The sequence below is a fragment of the Canis lupus genome, chromosome 27, assembly GCF_048164855.1.
Source record: "Canis lupus baileyi chromosome 27, mCanLup2.hap1, whole genome shotgun sequence".
Taxonomy (NCBI): Eukaryota; Metazoa; Chordata; class Mammalia; order Carnivora; family Canidae; genus Canis; species Canis lupus.
In genome coordinates this window covers 39341085-39347084 of record NC_132864.1, presented here as the reverse complement: position 1 = coordinate 39347084, position 6000 = coordinate 39341085, and the positions used below count along the sequence as shown (strand labels likewise).

At 46.1% G+C, this 6000-nt stretch overlaps 1 protein-coding gene across 3 annotated transcripts in view; it reads left to right on the top strand.

The window, feature by feature from the left end:
* The first annotated feature begins 1656 nt into the window (after positions 1 to 1656).
* Positions 1657 to 6000, top strand: part of LIPK (lipase family member K) — a 42524-nt gene continuing 38180 nt past the window's right edge. The window contains exon 1 of one of the 3 annotated variants that reach the window (XM_072803681.1): positions 1657 to 1842. The gene's annotated coding sequence lies outside the window, so the exon portion shown is untranslated. The remainder of the gene's footprint in view (positions 1843 to 6000) is intronic. The other 2 variants (XM_072803680.1, XM_072803682.1) reach the window with 2 other exon arrangements.

Sequence of the window (6000 nt, the reverse complement as noted above, 5' to 3'; positions counted from 1 at the left end):
GTCAAATGTGTGGGAGTGGGGATCAGAGACAAAGGTTAAAGTTAAAGAAGAATAAACAAAACCACAAAGGGCTCTTACATGGATGAATAACTCATTCAGTGTAAGTTTCCAAACAACAGTGATTTGGATTTCCTTTGGGTGAAGGATACCCTGCGGAAGACTTGGTAAGATGGTTCAATACCAACTATGCAATGCTTGAAAACTTCACCTTTCCACTTCTTTTTGCCTAAGAGTATCTGATTTTCTAGCATAGACTAGATTCCAGTTGTTTCTGTATTGGCAGCACATGGACCACCTTTCCAGTGGGCCTTGTTTTCCTTTTCAAGCCTCAAAATGGCATGTGCCAGTGGAACGTATTACAGCGTAAGTGGAATTGCCTATTGAAAGCACAGAGATGTAAGACTTTTCTAATAAAGCAAATCATCTACAACCATTTTAATTAACTGTCGAAACTAGTATAGTAATAGAAGCAAAGCCACTGCCAGCTGCGATTTTGAATCGAGTCCAGTCTAATTACTAACCGACACGATCCGAAGAGAACTGGGCAGTATTGAAATCAGCTTCATGCCACTAAGTCCTGACTGCCAACATGCAAGTTCTGTTGTTGTTTGTGTTTTCTCTAAATGTTTGTTTGTTTGTTTGTTTGTTTATCTATCTATCTATCTATTTATTTGAGAGAGAGAGAGAGAGAGAGAGAGAGATACAGAAAATGCCAGCACGGGTTGGAGGGAAGGACAGAGGGAGAGAGAGGATCTTCAAGCAGACTCCTCATTGAGTGCAGAGCCCAACGTGGGGCTCGATCCCACGACCCTGAGATCACAACCTGAGCCTAACCCGAGAGCGGGCTACTTAACCCCTGAGCCACCCAGCTTCTCCCATCAGTGTGTCTGACCCATATCCGCACTCTGTGGCCTCAGACAGGCCAGAAGCAACGGTGGCCATTCAGGGGCTGTTTCAGGAATAGTCCTCCTCCCCTCAGGTGACTTGTAAGCATGTCAAAGCGTAGTGTTTGCATCGTTTTAGATGTTTGCCTGGTTTAATGGTGTCCCATCAGACCTGCACCCCCATAATTGTGAAAACAGAAAGCAGGACTCCGAGCAGGTGTATGGTGCCCTGCAGGTTGGGTGCCACCAGGACCCTCCCAGGGCAGGCACAGGAGCTGCCTCTGCCTCAGGTAAGACACTGCGGAGCTCAAGTCCCTCTTCTGCTTTCGCCGGCTGGACATCTTGGAGGAGACACTGTGTTTCTAGGCCGCCGTTGAAAGAATTGGAGACACTTTCTGTTTCCCGCCTGTCCTGCTACTCAATGTCCATAAGAAGGTAGGGGAAGTTTAGGAAAGCCAAAGCAGGACCTCGAATGGGGACCTGGATGACCTTACAGGCGTCGCAACTGATGGTACAGGGGGAGTGAGGCCTTTTATGCAGATGCCGGTAGGACCGGGTCATGGCATCCATCGTTGGGTGGAACTCTCCTGGATGGACAGTTGTGTGTTCTGCCGAGAAGCTTCCAATGCATCTGACCCTTGAGGCACAGAACCCTGGGACCGGCTTGGCAGGCACAAGGTTTTAGTCCGTTAATACTTCTTTTTTCATCCCCGGCTAGGAACTCACCTGGCAAGGCTGCCAGGGCGGCATGCGTCATATTTGAAGCCATGACTAATCTGCCTCGCATTGAGAAGTTTCTGGTTGCAACATCTCCCGGGCTGTCTGGAGCAGAGCGTGTTCTCCTGGCAACTGCTTCCGGACGGAGCTGGAATCAATTGGAAGCTCCCAGGGCTTGAAGACGGCAGATGCACACACACACCCCACAGCCCGCGGTGCAGCCAGACACTTCGGGGACCAGGTAATGACCTGCAGGGCCAGGGATCTACTTGCAGGGCCCGCGTCCTGGCATTTCAATGAGACATGGGAAACATTTGGAGGTGCAGGAACTTCACGTGTTGGTAAGGGTCTCGCCGTCGTTGGTGCTACCTCGTGGAGCCAAAGACAGCGAGAGACTCATGTGGCCACCGAGCAGCTCTGGTGCAGTTTTCCTCAGAGAAGGTGAGAGCGAGGTTCTGAAAGCTGCAGCCTTTAGGAAGCAGACCCAGCCTGAGTGTCCTCACAGGAGGTGTGTAAGTGCACACCTGGGAAAGGCCAGTGGCAGATCCTGGGGATGTACGAGATCATCCTCTTGGACTGTCCATCTAGGGCTTTGGGAAATACTGTCCGGGTGATGTCTTAAAAACCCTTCGGAATATTCAAAAAGCCTTTTATTGTCCCATTCCAATGGCCTTACACGTGATTATTCCTTCTCACGAGCAGGGTCATCTGCGGGGGAGTGTGGGGCCAAGTGATTGGCTGGCATCGCCGTACTAAGCGACATTCCTGCTTATGGGAATTATGAGCATCTTCCGATAGTTCGTGGGGACATGTCGTTCTCCTTTCCTGCTGCTTTTTAATGAATAGTCTCACTGGGTGGGGAGTGAAAAGGTGGTTCCTACTGATGCTGATATAAGACTACGGCGCGCCCCCTGCCCTCACAATTGCAGGCCTGCGAGGACGCCAGGGCCGTGAGCGTGGGTCGGCCTCAGGGACTCAGGTCCCGCAGGCATTGAGGGCAAAAGTGGCCGTCCTCTTGGTCTACCTGCCAAAGCCACGCGTTTATTTGCTCGCTCGTACAATAGACGTATCTATTATTTTCTGGTTTCAGAAATAAGGAAGTTGTTATAAGACTTTCATGTTTGGGAAAAGATAGCTGCTCAAAACAGAGTCACTTGAGCCCACGTAACGCTTCAGACCAGAATTCTGATACTGCACAGAACTAAGTGTGGGGCTGGGACTGTGGTGCCCAAGGAGTCGCTTTAGCTCAACTAGCTCGAACCGTCTTCGCCGACCTCTTCCGTGTCCCTTTGACTCCGTAAAAGAAACTGAGGAATCCAGATCTCCTTACGACTTCTCCTTTGCTGTCTGTCTTACTTTTTTTTCTTTTTCTTTTTTTTAATTTTGAAGCAACAGCCTTCCAGAGTTCAAGGGCCTAGTCCTCAATGTCGTAGAAGAGCCGTGAAAATACGATGCCCTCTAGTGTTGGCTGCTTTTCCTTTTCTCCCTTGACCATTGCATTCCCCTTGCAGCCTGCAAGTCTTTTTTGTGGGGGTTCCCGGGGCTTGGCGCCCACTCTTGGCCTCTCAGCTCCCCCACCCCGCACCCCCTGCAGGTCCTGTCAAAGCTGCGAGAGTCCTTCTGCCCTTGACGCAAAGAATCCCGGATTTGCGGGCCTGGGCGTCCGGTGGTGTAATGATTTCCTCCCATTCACTTGTTGATGACAGTGTCCTCACTCTTCCCGATTCCTTCTTTCACCCTGTGGGTGGAGGAATTCAGAAAACAGAGAACCGCGTTAGATCCAGATTCTGACTCGCCTGGCTACCCAGGGTGTGTCACCTTGTGAGTCACACCTCTTCAGGAAGAGATAAGAATGTCAGAGCTTCGTGAAGGATGCGGAGGGAAGGATGATGAGACGATTTAAATTTTTGTGAACACCCCAACTGGTTTGGGAGGGATTATGTCAGATAGAAGGGGAAACATGGCGAACACCAGAATGTCTTCCTTGACGGACAAGTCTTCTGGGGGACACAGGCATTGGCATCACTGCCCAGACTCCTGTAGTAAACTAGAACGGGGGCGGGGGGTAAGGGGCTGCGGATACGGTTACTACAAACTAGAAATACTAAACCTTGTGAACTTTGCCCCAGAAGAAGACTTCTAGAAGCAGGACAGGGAGGTTCTTGTCTCACAGAGTCGAAGAACGAATCTCTGTGACAACGGAGAGCGAGCGAAGTGGTTGGGTTTTCTTAAGCAAAGACACAGAGAGAGCTCTCAGGAGGCAGCGGGGTCCCGACAGGGTGGCCCACGTCGGCCCCCACCCACAGTCTTTGACTGAGAACTGACCAGGGAGCCTGTGGCCTTATCAGTCTTGTGATGTGTTGGTTTGAGCGAGGACTGGCGAGAACGTCTTTAATGGCTTCCTTCTTCTTTGGGGCCTGGTCACAATGTGCCTGCCATAAAGGGGCACACCCCAGCCCCCCGCCGATGCCCAGGGCAGGGTGATCTGGTTTTGTTATGCCTCAGTATTTCTGTGAGCCTGGCCATGTAGCCCCCTACCTGTCTCTCCCTACCCCGCCCTGCCTGCCCCTCACTCAGTGAGACCCTTTGGATCTATATCGGTGGGTCATACACTTGGGAGATGATTGCCAACATATATCTTGGGGGATAGAGATAAGGGAAGTTTCCAAAGGATTATTTATTTATTTATTTATTTATTTATTTATTTATTCCTGAGAGATGCAGAGAGAGGCAGAGACACAGGCAGAGGGAGAAGCAGGCTCCATGCGGGGAGCCCGACTCGGAACTCGATCCCGGGACTCCAGGGTCACGCCCTGGGCCAAAGGCAGCCGCTCAACCGCTGAGCCACCCAGGCGTCCCTCCAAAATAATTTTTATATATTAAAGTAAACCTATAGGCTCCTGGGGGTCGGGCTGAGATTGCCTCCTGCGCTTAGTAAAATATCAACATCCAGGCAGTTGAGTCCCTAGAGGAAGGTCCCTCTGCCTGTTTCAAGCACTTGTCAACGGGCTCTAAGTGGTGAGGAAGTTTAATAACTTCTCTTCTGCCTTTGTTTCCACATCATTAGGGCATTTACTCAGAGGTCATCGGGTTTAAATTTATACCTAACTATTTCTAAATGTCTTAAGTATATTCTTATTATAAGAGTAATTCAACCTAATAAAGTTATTGAAGAAAATGTATAACCAATAAAAGCAAAAAGAGAAGTTTTTATCCCTAGAATCCAAATATAATCATTATCATTTTGGAGTAAACCTCCCAGTCTTTTGGAAGATCATACATTTTAGTTTATTTCCTTGAGGTATTTTAAATATATATTTTTTAAATGTGTCTGTAAGTTGCTTAAAAATAGTTTCTGCCTCTATCCCCCCAGACAAATTGTGCAAAACTCCATAACTGCACACATTTTTAGGCTGACATACAAAATTTTTATAATTTTGAATAGTTGTAAGGATGCACCTTAAGACATATTGTAAATATTGATAGCTTAAATTAAAATTATTACACAATTTTTAAAAATGTCCAATAGAATAGTGATTTGATTTGAAACCTAAGATCATCCACTGGAAAAAAAAAATCTCTTATGCAATGGATTAAAAAATTATATTGTTTGTTTATTCCTTGAATTCATATTCCCATTGCACTTATTTTTCTACAGGTGTTTTATGTATTTCCATAAATATATACATATCTTAATGTATTTGTATGCTTGAAGAGTCTTTTATTGATCAATTGACCCTTCTCTGAAACTAAAACAGTAGATATGTATTGAAATTTAAGTCATTTTCAAGTTATAATCATAAAGTTGCATTTTCTTTTAATTTTTTAGTGACTTGCCATTGTAATTTTTATTAGTATATAATTGGTCAAAGGATCATAAATATATTAAAGGTTTAATGAATGATTATGAGGCATTAAAACCAAATTTTATTAGCAGTGAATCTCTTAATGAAAGGAATGGAACTTCTCTTTTTAATTCATACACCCAGTTGTTATTATTCATTGACAGACAAAACAAAATTCAGCTTCAGTTGTTTTCCATTTATTTAACAGATGTAAGTGCTGAAAAACCATGTTTATTTCATGCTGTTCAGTTCTTTGAATTATTTCTGAAGTTCAGTGCCACAAATCACATAGCGATGCATCCACAAAACTTATTTTTAGTGCTCTACCTCCAAACAACTCAAGGAGATTCTTTTCCAATCTTTTGAAAGCAAAGAATTAAAACCCAACACATTTGCAGAGGTGACTCGCTCTTGGGAAAGGACTGCTACCCCAATCCCAATCCCAATGCTGTCGGGTGTTCCTCTGTGCTATTCACCATGCTAAGATTCAGGAGATGGGAGAGGTCGACCTTCCCTTTGCAGAGTTGAAAAAGGAGAACCAGCTTGAAGTCAGA